Raw genomic sequence first — 16436 nt, 5'->3', positions numbered from 1 at the left:
AAATAATAGGATTTTTTTGTTTTAAGTATGAATCCTACTGCAATGTTTCTTCACTTTATAACATATCCTCCATAAATGATAAAAAGTCTCTTCTTCACATTTACATTTCCAACATTCTTTTGAAATGCTACATACATTCTTGACAATTTGTCTGGAGTTAAATACCAACAATACATCATCTTATAGAAGTTTTCTTTTAAGTTATAATTTAATGTAAATTTTAAATCTTTTTTCCACACAGTTTCTCATTGTTCAGGCATTACATTATATCCAAAATTCCTTGCCCACTGAATCATACAGTGCTTTACTTCTTCATTTTCCAGAATTAAATTCAATAAAATTTTATAGCAATAATATGTTCAGGAATAATATGTTCATCATTGCCACACATTAAGGTTTTCAATTCATTTTTAATGAAGTTAAAGTTAAACCCATAATTCCTTTTGTCTAATTTAAATCTTTCTTTCAATTATAAATATGTAGTTTGACACCAGGGGTGGGTTCCTGCCGGCATTACTACTGGTTCGGCACCTGAAAAAAATTGCATGCGCATGTACGCTTTACTCATGCATGTGCCCGCATGCTTTGCTCATGCACACGTCAAATGCGTTCTCTATGTACGTGCACATTTGCACTTAAAACAGTCTGCGCATGTGCAGAATATTAAAAAAGGAAAAAATACATTTTTTCAATGAAGATGTGCATGTGCAGAACAGAAAATCAGGATGGCGCCACCAAGGATAGAACCAGTATATATATATATATATATATATATATATATATATATATATATATATATATATATATATATATATATATATATATATATATATATATATATATATATATATATATATATATATATATATATATATATATATATATATATATATTATTTTGCTCTGAGGAGCGGAGGGGTGGGGAGGAAAGCGCAGCAACTTTCATTTGTATATAACATGACAGTAAATAATATTTTTTTACTCATTATTATGAAATTCTTAATTTTCTTCCTCATGCTATTTCAGATATTTACAGAAAGTTCTTTTTTTATTTTAGCAAGAATGGTTGCAATGTAAAATTGAAATATCTATATTTCTTTGGAAAATAACTAAAATTAAACTTCCTATGGTATGTATTAAAACATTAAGCTAATCTAACATTCTTGATAGCAAGCTCCACGGGGCAAGCACTTCGTAAGATATTTGGTCATGAAAGTTTGTAAAGTATTGTGTGCACTGTGTAAAAACTAAGTCGCCTGCCAGATTGCTACTGCACATTTGTGATTATTTAAGTAGCCACTGGATGTCACTAATGATCCACACTAATTCCAAATTTTGGAATGTTTCATACATTTGGCAAAGAGAGCACTTCCATGACTTGGGAGTGGGGGGGGGTGAGGATGCTTAAAGTAACCAGTGTCAAAGTTGAGATTCAGATTTTTTTTTGCATAGGTCTCAACTGCAAACAGCAATCTAAATCTTAAAGTTCTCCTAAACATGTTTCTTTCATTATTAGGGTTTCATACCCACAGAGAATTTAAATGACCAGAGACCAAGATATTTTCAAACCATTAGCACTTGTAATAAAAACAAATTCAAAATATCACAAAAATCCCATAGGTTGTTAACTGGAAACTGGAATTATACAGACCTAGTATGAGGGGATAAATTGTAACAATGAGATTGATTTAGCTCTTGGCATACCACTGCAATGCTGGCAGATGAAAAAAAAATGTTAGAAGTTCTTTAGCTAAAAATAGGAGGAACATTTTACTCTCCAGTAGAAAATGTACAGTTCCCATGAGTGCAGCTAGTGGATACAGGATGTGCTAAATCAGCTTATTTGATTTATATAATTTGAAAGTACTTCAGTCTGTCTTTAAAGAAGGTAATCCTAAATTATCCATAAAATATCAAGCCAAAATATCAGAAGCAAAGTTGAGCTTGAGTTGTACTACGGATAATGGATGAAGCAAAATTTACCTGCTTGGTGAGGGAAAAGAAATCAAGGTGGTTAGCATTTTAATGTAGCCCTACTCATTATGTACTTTTAAAATCTACATGCAGATTTTAATGGTGTTACAAACCCTGAAAGCTGCACTTTTCCAAATGTTGTGATCCAGTTTGCAAGTTAGAAATATTAGAAGAAGGCATGCAAAATTATATTACATTAAGATAAATTGTTTGTTCAAACGTGAATTATTATCATAACATGAAAATGCATTAAAAGAAAAGTATCTGCAAAAAGACATATAAATATAATTAAAATGCATATGATATACATATTTCCTTGTGCTATAATTGTAAATATATACAAGTTTCTACTAATATATTAGGATTATAAACCATTGTAGAAATGGCATGCAATTATACTGAAAAGTAAGTGATGAATATTATGATGAGTATTCTTTCTTCCAATATCTAATAACTTGCTTATTCTTGAAAAAATTAATTATTTATGAAAACACATATTAAGATTCTGTGAGATCTGTATATCATGTGTACAGGGTAATCAGTCTGCAATAATCAAAAGCTGTAATGTATTTTATCAAAATGAACCACTCAAATTCCTTTCAGTTATACTTAATAAAAGGAAGGGCACAAATGTGATGTCCTCAGTTTCTGACTTTACATAGACCAAATATTATTCAGTTCATATATGTGTGTAAAATAGAAATGTCTGCTTTTGGCTTTTGGCAAAATTGGTTTCCTGATATTCTGCCAACAACTCTACTCATATTCTTTTGTATGGGTTCAGTATTGAATAAAAACATTGCATTCTTTCAAGGTATAAATGAGCATCTGTAGATTAAAGATGCTATAATAGTATAATATACCCATACATAGCAGTGAAGCATAATTTTGGAAATGTTTTTCTTTATGTTTGTAGTGTGACTTGGACAGTAGTCCTTGCCCTATTATATTAATAGTCGTGATTTATATTTGTCCATTCACAAATTCAAATAATTATTCTGAAATAGATTTTTCTTGTAAAACCTCATCCCAACTACTTGAAATGTATAGATCTGTTGCAGCTAAAACAAAGAAAGAAAGGGGAAAAAACCTTTTCAGTTCCAATAATATCAGGGGGACTGGGTTAACCACATGCTTAGTTACTTTGCCACAAATATCAATAGGACTTAAATGTGCTTAACTTTCAGAGGATTTGGTTTACTTCAAAATAGAATTGATAGATCATGAAGGCTATTTTCATAGGGACTTTTAGGGGATTATTCAGTATGTGGTGGGAATAGATCGAGTCTTTGAAGTACTTTCAATTAGATTCTAATTAAAGGATTATGTTGGCTTGACTTCAGCATCCTATGTTCAAAGTGTTTGTGTGTGTGTGTGTGTGTGTGTGTGTAGCTTTACCAGCAATATATTATTTACCAGCATTTGGGAGGCTATTAGATGGCCTCTAATAATCTTACGTGAAACCATATCTGAACAGAGCACAATCACATTCATCTAAGGATATCTATTTTTATTTAATAATGAATATCCTTCATCAAATCCAGATTCTTATCATCGATGGGATCCAATTTAGTAGAAAGACAATTCTCTGTGAATTAAAATACACCTCAGGATAAAAATAAATATAGCATTCTAGATAATACAGTATTTAGCAAAAGTTACTTCGGTGCATATGGAAGTGAATAAAAGTTTTTTACAAGTTTGGCGAAGATTATTTGCATTCTCATATGTATCTGTCACAGGTTTCTTTCTGTGAGATACAATAATTTGCCAAAGTGAAACTGTTGCAGTACAAATGGACAGACTCTCAAAATCTGCAAGAAAATGAATTTATTTTGGAAAGTGAGTGTGAGTACTCTCCTCATAAAGTACCTAAATAATGCAGGTCTTGGGATCATTGCATACAAGAACCATTAATATTGTATATAAGGTGTGAAAACAGTATTAACAAAATTGCTTATAAAATTAAAATTTGATTTTTGATGGTTGTTTTTTTTTGTGTGTTGTAAATATTTAGTTTTCAAGATACTTTTTTCTAGAACTGACTACTAATTGAATATATGCGATAATGACATGGACTAGAGGCAGTCATACTACCTATTGCCAATTATGTTTAAATAAAAACTTAATGCATAAAGCCCTGAATAGAAAATGGCAATTGATATTGAATTGATTTTCAGGAAATATATGTACTAGTTAGAGAAGATAAAGAAAGTTGTGCTGGATCATTCATGTCATTTTGTTTTTAAATTTATCAGATGCTACCAGTAGGTATTAGACACTGTGTTTCAAGGTGCTTTGATCTTGAGCCAGTTTGGTGTAATAATTCAGGTGCTGCATAGAAACCAAGAGACTGAGTTTTAGTCCTGCCTTTGGCATAAACACCAACTGGGTGACTTTGGACCAGTCACTTTCTTTCAGTCCTTCCCATCTCACATTTCTGTGTGGAAAATAGAACGAGGAATGAGTAATAAATATACTTGACACCTTGAGTTTAGTATAAAGTGATGAGGGATTTTTTTTTAAATCTAACAAATCAATCAATCAATCAATCAATCAATCAATCAATCAAACTAAGTTAAACTACAAATAATGAAGAGGTTGATGTTGGTTCAGAGCGTGACCTGACAAATGCGCACACGACAAAACCGCGCTTACAAAACCGCGGTGCTAAAACCGCAACATCATCAACACGCCATCATCAACGCAGCGACAACAGCGCTCTGACAGAAGCGCAATTTAAATTAAGGTAAGGGTTAGGTTTAGGGTTAGATTTAGGTTAAGTTTAGGGTTAGGGTTAGGTTTAGGTTTAGGGTTAGGGTTAGGGTTAGGGTTAGGTTTAGTGTTACGTTTAGGGTTAGGGTTATGGTTATGGTTAGTTTTACAGCGCACTTCTGTCGCAGTGCTGTTGTCGCTGCGCTTCAGCACTCATTCATCGGTGCGCTTTAGAACTTGCTGTTTTGTCACTGTGGTTTAGTCGGGCGTGCTTTTGTCGTTTGCCCTTTTGTCAGTGAACAGGTTCAGAGTTATAAGCCTCTTTGTTTTTGTTTCTCCATTGCAATCTTAAAAAAATTCTTTTTTTCTTCAATTTTAGAATCAATAAATAAAATCATAAAATCAGACTGGCAATGAACAAATTCATTTGAATCCATGTTACAAATAATAACAAACAAAAATAATATGTAAATATAAATCAAATATTATGGAATAAAATAATGACAAGCAAAATATTCATAAAATGCTTGAATGAAAAGTTAGATAGCATTCATAAAATGTTTGAATGGAGAGTTAATTAATCATATTTTTATAGATCTTTGCCATATATTTGTACAAATCATTTAATTATTAAATTTGCTGCAACTGCATATTTGTTACATACCATATGCTATTTTACTACTGTTTTCTCTATTTTGAGACACTGATCTTCAAAATGTCAGATTACTTCATGACTACCTGAGAGGTCAGGCAGTGGAAGATACTGCCACATTAAGTGGTGGGTTTTTCTTTGATAAAAGTCTTCAAATAAAGGATAGTCATTTGTCAGAGACAATACAGTAACTATTAAATTGAACAGAATATTGAACTATATGACCAACCAAAATTTTTTTCTATAGCTTGGTAGACATCAAAGCACACTATTTACAATTAGCATGGTTCAATCAAACACACATTGATACAAGATAGCAATCCTGATAACACAATAATGTTGGCCATTGAAGGCAACATTTTCAAAGACATTAATCTATGAAACAATATTTATTGAAACTGTTTTTTAATAGTATGACTAGTTGAATCTGAACTGGCAATGGATACAGATGCAGTGAAAATAAAAGAAATGTGTATAAAGAAAATTTGTATGTAATGTAATAGATGACACTCCATGTATTGAATGGGACAAATTTAAAGGTGTCAACTAGCAATGTACAATATATGTGTCATTTAGCTTGGAATCTAATGCTCCTCAGCAGTCTGCATGCAGTCCATCCTCTAAAATTGTTGTTTCAGTACTTAAGTATCTTTTATTGGTGATCTTGTCAAAGGCTTTTTGAAAGTTCAAATGCAGACTATTGACCTAATCACTCTTATTCACATTAGCTTTTTTGCTCCTTAAGCAAGTCCAATAGGTTTCTAAAGTGTAACACTGGTATAATTTTATATCTGCTTCTATGCAGGGTGCCTGTTTTCAGAAATGAAAAGTAATAGGAATATAAAACCCACTGGATAGAAACCTTGAAATCAGCATGAAAGTACCTATACCAGTATGTAAGTACACATCAACAGTGATGGATCTTTTATTCTACAATATTAACAGAAATTGTGTTCCATAGCAAATATGGATCTGGCACTTTAATGTTTACTACTTATTTGGCATGATCAAACCTAACAACAAAGAGAAATTATCCTTGAAAATATTTTGTTATGAGAATCTCATTTATCAGGAATGTGACTGCAGTTGCCAAGAAGTTTCACAGTGGCCATGCATTTATATTTCTCCTGATGTGTGTCAAGGCAAAACACTCAGATAATTGCATTGTTTTCAAAATCTGATAGCAGTGTGTTTTTGATAGCTAGCTCCCATTAAAATTATAACAAAAAAGTATCATAGGCTGTGTGAAAAATTGTAAGGATGCATATGATTTCACAGATAAATGTTTAGTGACTAAATTGTGTTGCATTTGTCAGGTTTGCTAAAAGAGTTCCTTTTGAAACTTGTCATACATTTTCAAGACTAGGACTGGACCTTTTGCATCGTAGCAAAATAACAATACAATAGGTTTCGAGGCTGTTTTCTTTTCTGCATCCATTGTCAGCAGAAAAAATTCTCTTGTTACCTATTTGGGTAATGAAACATCTGAAAACAAATAACCAATCTCAAAGAGCACCTAGGACTCACAGACTGTTAAGTGGTTGTGATGTTAGCAAGGAATCATGGAGGAAGGAATATATGAACAATGTTGTATCAGTCACCAGTGCAAAGCAACAATTTATTTGATAAGCAGCAATAACATGGACCAAAGCTTTTTATTTAATGTCACGATTGTCAACGTGAATCAAATCAAACTTTGTTGCTAATGTGTTGCTTTTACATTCATTATATAAACTTTTTATACTTCAGCTCTTCTTTGTTTCTTACTAAGAGGAAGAGATCAGTTTGAAGTTTCTCAGTTAGAGCCAACTCTAATTGGCTCCTGAGATGGAGAGTCAACAGACAGGTCAAACCTTCATGAGCATATCACCAGGTCATCACAGTATGTCATATTAAAGGCACTGTGGAAAAGAACACACTAATGTCATCTATATTTATCCTTACTCTGGAACTGCCAGGCTAATGCTAATAAGCACAATGGCTTTACAATAATTACATGGCTAAATGGTATGGATGGAACTGCAGCTAACTTATAGTCCTGAATAAGGATTTGAAACCATTTGAAAGCTCAAATAGATATCAGGCATTTCTGTATTGTTAAATTTTGTTTAGCTTAGTTAACGGAAAAGACTATGTTTGTTTCTAAATGGCTAGAGATTTCACAATAAAATAAAAATGGTCAGTAAATCTAGAAGTGTAAGTAATACTTGTAAGTAATACTGAATACTTGCTAAAGTTAGTAAAGAAAATTTAAAGAGGAATTATTTTCTCCTTATCTATGAAGCATTAAATTATCTATTTTAATAGTTTTCACTTATGGTTTTTTTAATTCACTTGATTGATTGATTTGCTTTTTATTATCATTGATTTACAACATTATAAACTATTATTTAGGAATCAATCAACTGAAAAGGTTCTTTTGACCTGATGCTGGTATGGTCCTTCTACAACTTTTTAAATAAAAATTGTTAGATATCTCTCCCCCACTGACAGACTGACAGAAATTTCCACCAAGGTCTTCTGTTCCGGCAGGAACAGAGGTTGAAACCCATTGTCAAGAGGTCTGACATACCCTTTTAAAAGGGGATGTTGCCCAACCATTCCTCAGCAGGATGTTTACTTGACTTGCAATAAAGAGCTGTTGTTACTGAAGCCTTTGTGACAACGAAGGTGGGATTGGAAGGCAACTAGGCAAACAAAAAGAGCAAACAGAATCTTGGAAGTAATTCCAGCCATCCAGCCAGAGAATCTTGTGAGGCAAACCATCACTGAAGACGAAATTAAATCAGGATGCCTATGCACACCCCACCAACTTCATAGGATCCAGCTACTAAGCACTGGGAATTGTACATGTTACGATTCGAGTGTTTCCTCGAAGTGAACGATCTCATGGGTGTTCCTGAACCCTGTAAGAAGAACATGTTCCTGGGTTACTGTGGCTGGGAAATGTTCGAAATGGCAAAAAACCTCTCAGAACCAACTCCACTCCAAGCTATGTCCTGGTCTGCACTGCAACAAACACTGAAGACTCACTATGTGCCCAAGCCATCCAAATATGTTCGCTGGCATGAATTCAACATCAGGAACCAGAAGGATGGCGAATCTATCAATGACTATGTAGCAGTGCTCCGAAAAGCCGCTGCTTACTGTGAATTCTGAGACCTAGATGAGCTGATTTTGGACTGCATAATTTGTGGCATATGAGACATTACTCTGCAGAGTCTAACCTCTCTCTTCAGATGGCCCTTGATGAGGCTAGGGCATACGAATCAGCCGCCAAGTTGACAGAAACCCTACAGCGCCAGAGCACACCTCAAGACGTGTGGAAGAGTACCCGTGTACATCGTGAGACCACCGAACCAAGAGCTCTGAAAGCAGGGAGGATGACAGCTACCACATGCATAGTAGCCATGCCAAACTGGTGCAAAAATTCAACTCACAAACTCCACCCTGCGCCAGCTGTGGGAGAGACCATGCCCGAGCAACCTGCCGTTTTTGCGAAGCAACTTGCCAGCGATGCGAGCGGAAGGGGCATATCGCCAAGGTGTGCCACAGCGAATTTCCTACTACCACCAGACAGCTCAAAGAGTCACAAAGCCACCAACTGTGGTCCAAATCAGTGGCTTGGCAGAAGTACCCACGGCAGTCAGAAAGCGACGACAGAGTCGCCAACCACACGTCTGTCAACAGTAGAGAATTTTATAAAACACTGCTACCAAATCTAAAACACTATTTGTTATATCCACTAAAATTCAAAATAGAATATTACCATTGCAGGTTTACCAGTTTTACCATTGCAATTGCTACATAATGCAACAATTGCTACATGAAGCATCATTGTCCTTACTTCTGAGAAAGAAGTCATCATGGCAATATTTAGGAACCTCATTCCCAAAAAGTAAGAAGAAAAAAGTAAGATTGTCTTTAAGCTATAAGTTATTAATATTTAGATTTATTACAGATGCCCATTCCAATGTATTTTGGGTGAATACAAAATACAATGCTAATTAAAACAATTAAAAATATAAAACAAAATGACAAATAATGACAGATTGAATTTTGAATTTGAATTTGTTTATTTATAGGCCGCCCTTTTCCCTGAGGGGACTCAGGGCGGCTTACAGTCACAAAGGGAAAGGAAGTGTGGGACAATAACAAAAAAGAAATGTGCACAAAGTAAAGATTAGATAATAAAACTCAACATTCACTCAGCATTCGGGGGGGGGGCAAAATCAAATTATCCCCAGGCCTGACGGGCTAGCCAGTTCTTGAGGGCTGTGCGGAAGGCCTGGACGGTGGTGAGGGTATGAATCTCCACGGGGAGATTGTTCCATAGTGTCGGAGCCGCAACAGAGAAGGCTCTCCTCCGAGTAGTCGCCAGTCGGCACTGACTGGCGGATGGGATACGGAGGAGGCCAACTCTATGCGATCTGATGGGGCGCAGGGAGGTAATCGGCAGAAGGCGGTCTCTCAAATAGCCAGATCCACTACCATGGAGCGCTTTATAGGTGGTGAGTAAGACCTTGAAGTGCACCCGGAGACCAACAGGTAGCCAGTGCAGCTCACGGAGGATCGGTGTTATATGGGCGAACCGTGGTGCGCCCACGATCACTCGCGCGGCCGCGTTCTGGACTAGCTGTAGTCTTCGGATGCTCTTCAAGGGCAGCCCCATGTAGAGCACATTACAGTATTCCAGCCTAGAGATCACAAGGGCTCGAGTGACTGTTGTGAGGGCCTCCCGATTCAGGTAGGGCCGCAACTGGTGCACCAGGCGAACCTGGGCAAATGCCCCCCTGGTCACAGCTGAAAGATGGTGGTCAAAAGTTAGCTGTGAATCCAGGAGGACTCCCAAGTTGCGGGCCCTTTCTGAGGGGTTTAAATTTTGTCCCCCCAGCCTGAGTGATGGTATGGTGGTCAAATTTTTGGGAGGGAAACACAACAGCCACTCAGTCTTGTCTGGGTTGAGTATCAGCTTGTTTGCTCTCATCCAGTCTTTAACGGCATCCAGTCCCCAGCTCATCACGTCCACCGCTTCATTGAGTTGGCACGGGGCGGACAGATACAACTGAGTATCGTCCGCATATTGATGATATTTTATCCCGTGCCTTCGGATGATCTCGCCCAGCGGTTTCATGTAAATGTTAAATAGTAGGGGGGATAGGACCGACCCCTGCGGCACCCCATAAGTTAGGGGCCTCAGGGACGATCTCTGCCCCCCCACTAACACCGACTGCGACCTGTCCGAGAGATAGGAGGAGAACCACTGCAAAACAGTGCCGCCCACCCCTATCTCCCGCAGTCGTCGCAGAAGGATACCATGGTCGATGGTATCGAAAGCCGCTGAGAGGTCCAGGAGAACCAGGATGGAAGCATGGCCTCCATCCCTAGCCCTCCAGAGATCATCAGTCAATGCGACCAAAGCGGTTTCTGTGCTGTAACCGGGTCTGAAGCCAGACTGGAAGGGGTCAAGATAGTTAGCTTCCTCCAAGGTACGCTGAAGCTGGAGAGCCACCACCTTCTCAACAACCTTCCCTACAAAGGGGAGGTTGGAGACTGGATGATAGTTGTTTAAAACAGCTGGATCCAAAGACGGCTTCTTCAGGAGGGGTCTTACCACCGCTGTCTTAAGCGCGGTGGGAAAGCACCCCTCCCGAAGAGATGCAGTAACAACCGCCTGGATCCAGCCTCGTGTCACCTCACTGCTGTTGGCAACCAGCCAGGAGGGACACGGGTCCAGTATGCAGGTGGAGGCACTCACAGCTCGCATAGCCTTGTCCACATCCCCAGAGGCAACTTCCTGAAACTCAACCCAGAGATGGTTTGCCAAGTTTTCTCCCTGTGTCTCGGCTGGATCTACTGGGGTGGAGTCTAGGTCCGCTCGAAACCGGGCAACTTTGTCCGCCAAGAACTGGACATACTCCTCAGCCTTACCCTGTAGGGAGTCCCCCGTCTCCCTCCTATTTAGGAGGGAGCGGGTTATCCTAAACAGGGCAGCTGGGCGTGACTCGGCGGACGCTACCAAGGAGGCAATATATGTTCTTTTTGTTGTTCTTAAAGTCCGAATATACTCCTTGGTGCATGCTGTCAAAAGTGCCCGTTTCGACTCGGACCTATCAGACCTCCACGAGTGCTCTAGGCGTCTCCTCCGGCGCTTTACCTCCCGGAGCTCCTCAGTAAACCAAGGAGGCCTCCGGGGGCCGCTGACCCGGAGGGGCCGTAGCGGCGCAATCCGGTCAAGAGACTCCGAAGCTGCCGAGTGCCAGGCAGCGACGAGGGTCTCCGCCGAACTGTGGGCGAGGGTATCAGGAATAACCCCAAGCTCCGTCTGGAACCTAACAGGATCCATCAGTCGCCTGGGGCGGAACCAGCTGGTCGGTTCCTCCTCCCTACGGTGGGGGTTTGGCCTCCGGAAGTCTAGCCTCAGTAGGTAGTGGTCTGACCACGACAGGGGTATGATCTCATTACCCCTCAGACCAAGATCGTAACTCCACTGCTCTGAGAGGAATACGAGGTCAAGCGTGTGACCCGCTAAGTGAGTTGGGCCTCGAATTACTTGAGTCAAGCCCATGGCTGTCATGGAAGCCATGAACTCCTGCGCTCCATCAGAGTGTTCACCGAGCGAAGGCAAGTTAAAGTCCCCCAGAACTATAAGTCTAGGGAACTCAACCGCTAGCTCGGCTACTGACTCGAGGAGCGAGGGGAGGGCTGCTGCAACGTAGTTGGGAGGCAGGTACGTAAGCAGCAACCCCACTTGACCCTTGAGGTCCAAGGGAGGCCTTGGACCTCCCTGAGGTAATGACAGATAAAAACTGTCATTAAAATCATCAGACTCAACACATTATTTCCAGACTTGGATCCAAGGCTAAATATTGTGGCTTTTGGGAACCCCAGGAGAGAGAGTACATTCATATCTCTGGGGAAAATGTTCCCAAGAATGGCCATGATAGAGAATGTGTGTTTCGTTGTAATATGATAAACTTTTAATAAAATGGACATGGATCACACCCACTTTGCCTGGCAAAATCAGTTCAAGAATGGCAATCCATTGGTAAGCACATCCTGTACTGGGAAGAGTTTTAAAATTAAAAACCAGCATCTTAAATTATACCCTGAAGCCTACTGGCAGCCCCTGCAGCTTGAATGTCCATTTGTAAGGCCCCTTGGTTGAGGGTCCAACATTTCTATTATAGAGACAAGGAAACACGTGTCTACTCTACCATAGTTATGTTATATAACAAATGTGGCAAACCCTTTGCACTGCTTATTGCTTTCCTTTTTAGTATTAAACTGACAATGGGCCACAGAGTTTATGGATTGTAATTTTAGTATAATTAGACCATGTATAATTGACAGACTGGATTTTATCATATATTTTAATTGTTATTTATTATTTTATACTAGAATTTTAATTGTATATTTACTGAATGTTTTTATTTGTTCCGGTCTCTTGTCTATGACTGTAATAAACTGAAATTGAAATTGACAAGGGCACAAATCATAAATTTGTGAGTCCAATGCTCAAAAACAGTTTAACTTTTCAAAATAAATCTAGATGTTTTCTCAGATAAACACCATTGACTGCTTTCAGGTAGTTACTGAATCTTAATTTATCACTTTTATTTAAATAAACAAACTATAAGAAAATATTTCTAGGAATATGCACCTTGAAAGGTAATTGCAATTCTGAAAATGAAGATGAACAAACCTTTCTGTGATTACATATGAAGAAGGAAATCCAGGAGAGAAGGGGGCAAGATCTGTGTTATCAAAATTTCAATCTGACCTCTATACATAGAAAAAAATTGAAATTGCTTGTGTTTGTAATTATTTTCAGAGTTTTTTTTTATAGCTATACTGGTAGTAAACATCTATATGTATCACGGCAAAAGAAATAAGAATTTCCAATGATGTGTACTGGCTGGATTCATTTGATGTATAATTTTATAATGTTAATTAAAACATGGCAATCATGTTTTAATTAAAACAAATCAAAAGAATAATATTAGAGTGATAATTGTATTAAAAACTTATTTTTTAAATCACAATCTAGGAAACAAACTTGGAATACACAGGGTATTTCCATATTTAAATTATTATTTTAAAAGGAAACAGAGGATGCGTGGAGAACTTTAGAACTGAATATTGCGGACATGCCTTCCCATCTTACAATGAAATGTACAAATTGCATCTTTCTGTATATCCTTGTTAACAAAATAGATTTATATTATCCAATAACAGTAAACCTACATGTTTCTAGTCATAGAACAAGTCTATGGTTGTTGAATAAGTCTAATGAAACTCAAACATTCAACTGAATTTATTTAATTAGAATTGAAAATTAGTTGGTTAAAATTTGTAAATGTAGACAAGATAAATAACAAGGGCAGAGGAGTCTTATAAATTCACTGATGAATCAATAGGATCTCCAACCTATGCTATACACACAATTAATAAGTTTTAGTCCTTTCATTTTTGGTAGAATAGCTTTTGAATTAATACTATATAATTTTTGTTTGGCTTCAATTTTACCCTTTTATCCTTTGTAGTTATTTAGCATATTTAATTCCTAAGAACAACATAGAGAGACCATGTATCTATATGAAATGACAGATTTGCACTTGTTGCCAGCTGCATGCAGGGCACAAGCTACAGGATTAGTTTGATCTATAAAATCCTAAAATATGAGGACTTTATTATTTGAAGAATTGTATTACCTATTATGGATACTTCACCCAACACACCCTTTTGAAGATGTTTCTACTTCCTAATTGTCTAGGACAGGGGTGCCAAACTTGATTTTATTGAGGGTCTCATTAGGGTTGTGTTTGATGCTGAAAGGGGAGATGGAGTGGGCGTGGCCAGGGTGGGCATCACCCACCCTGGCCAGTTCGACATCACTCTGTCAGAGGCATCTGTGGTGGCCTGAGTGCTCTGCCAGAGAAAATGGGCTCCTGAACTCTGTATTTGGCTGTGATGGCCTCCCTAACTCCATTTTTGTTTGCAGATGCACCATGAGCCAGTGCTTCATTGTTTCAAGGCATCTGCATGGGTCAGATCTAAGAACCCTGTGGGCCAGACCCAGACCTTGGGTTTGACACCTTTGGTCTAGGACAGTGTTTCTCAACCTTGGCTACTTGAAGATGTTTGGACTTCAACTCCCAGAATTCCCCAGTCAGCGAATGCTGGCTGGGGAATTCTGGGAGGTGAAGTCCAGACATCTTCAAGTGGCCAAGGTTGAGAAACACTGGTCTAGGACATAGGAAAAGCTCTTCATTCTTATGTGTGGGTCCCAGACTATAAAATGATCTCTGCAGGAAGATACATTCAGCCTTTAGCTTTTTGCCATTTAAGAAAAAGACAAAATCTCATCTCCTTTCACAAGTTTTAAGTATTTATTAATTTTAATGATACTCTTTTACTGTCATGTTTTATATTTGCATTTTGTTTTCATTAATGTAAGATGCCTTGGGTGCTTATGTAGGCAGAAAGGTGGGGAAACAAACTTATTATTTTTAAAAAATCATTATCCCTGTGTTTTTTCCCCCTGAATCTTCTTCATAAAAAATGCATCATTAAAAATACTTTCCCCAGCATCTCCTATGGCCAATATGCAGCCTCACAAACTGGTGTACTCCAGGCAACTTTTTATAATGTGCAATATATAACTGGTAGGGCTAGCTCTTCAAAACCTAGTTTAAAGCATTTTTACAATGATTGTTTGTCTTGGGTATTCAACTAGTGCTAATTAAGCTAATGAATGCCTTCCTTGAAATGCAATCAATTCCCCTGTTCTTTGGAGAATAATATTTCCAACCCACATTTTCTTTTTCCAATGGCTTTAACGCTGACACCTCTCTCTGTCCCTTTCCTCTATTAACCTTTTTTGACCTCTATTTCTTTTCCAGATTTTGATACTACTCTCTATTTCCTTCTCTTCTTGGCTAGCTTCTAGTTAAAGAATATCTGCAGAATCACTTCTTAGGAAATCTTTACTCTTAGTTATAATTCTCTGTCCTACTTCCAGTCTAATCTTTATCATGCAAATATCCATGCTATGGCATTGGACTGATTTAGCCTATTCTAATAAATCTACTGGAGAACACTTGCTTTAAAATATTACAGAAGTCCAGTATTTGAAGATCGTCCTTCACAAAACTGGAAATTGTTACAAACAATAGCAGAACTAACTTCCTAAAAAGTTGAATGTGTTTCTGAATATTATATTTGATCTTTGTAAAACAGTGCTGTTTAGTACTCTTATGAAATATTATTCATGTCAAAATTTTCAGAGTAAAGCCAAGTTGATAAAAAAATAAGTGAGTGTCTTATTGGAATATGCAGACCTTATTAATGCAATGTTTCTAAAAAAGGGCCCATTGTGGTTCATACCATAGAAGTGCTTTCAATGTTCTGTAGCCATAATTATGTTGTGTATGGATAGTAATTTGGAGATTTTCATATCCTTCTCCAATTTACATAGTGACAACATTCTCAAGGCTTTGGGCAGAAGAAAAGCTAATTTCATGTGATAAAATCTCTTCTGTTCCCTAAACTGCTTTATGGTACCCCGAAAACTAGAAACAATGTTTTATACTGAATAATGCTAATTTAATATACTAATTAAATTAATTAATATGCCTTGGCTTAATGGAAAAAGTTGTTTATTTCTGAAAGCTAATTTTAAGCTTTTAAAATGGATGCAAACCATCTATTTCACACTTAACTTGAAGTGTATATTTAAAACAAACAAACAAATCTACTTTTTACAAAATTCCCCTGCTTTGATCTGATGGAAGGATGGGGGTCACTGTGGGGTTGCATTCTCTCTCAGCCTAATACTTGCTTGCAGTATCGAACGAGATGCTGCTATTTACCTGTCAAATTACTCAGGGAAAGAGATTGACTCCCTGTGGTCTAATTTTCTTCCAGCATTTCAGGAAGAATAAGAATAAAAAAAGAACAAAAAATTCCCTTACTCACTTCTGTTTTTTCTGTTCTGGTACAAATCCAGACTGATAAACTCACAAAATGTCCTACCACCATTAGCCTCATTTGTACTACAGATAAAATGTTCTCTGCTACTAAAGATCAATCCA

The sequence above is a fragment of the Thamnophis sirtalis genome, unplaced genomic scaffold, assembly GCF_051295495.1.
Source record: "Thamnophis sirtalis isolate CommonGarterSnake01/CBP01778 unplaced genomic scaffold, rThaSir2_p1.2 scaffold_10, whole genome shotgun sequence".
Classification (NCBI taxonomy): Eukaryota; Metazoa; Chordata; class Lepidosauria; order Squamata; family Natricidae; genus Thamnophis; species Thamnophis sirtalis.
This window is presented reverse-complemented; position numbering follows the sequence as displayed.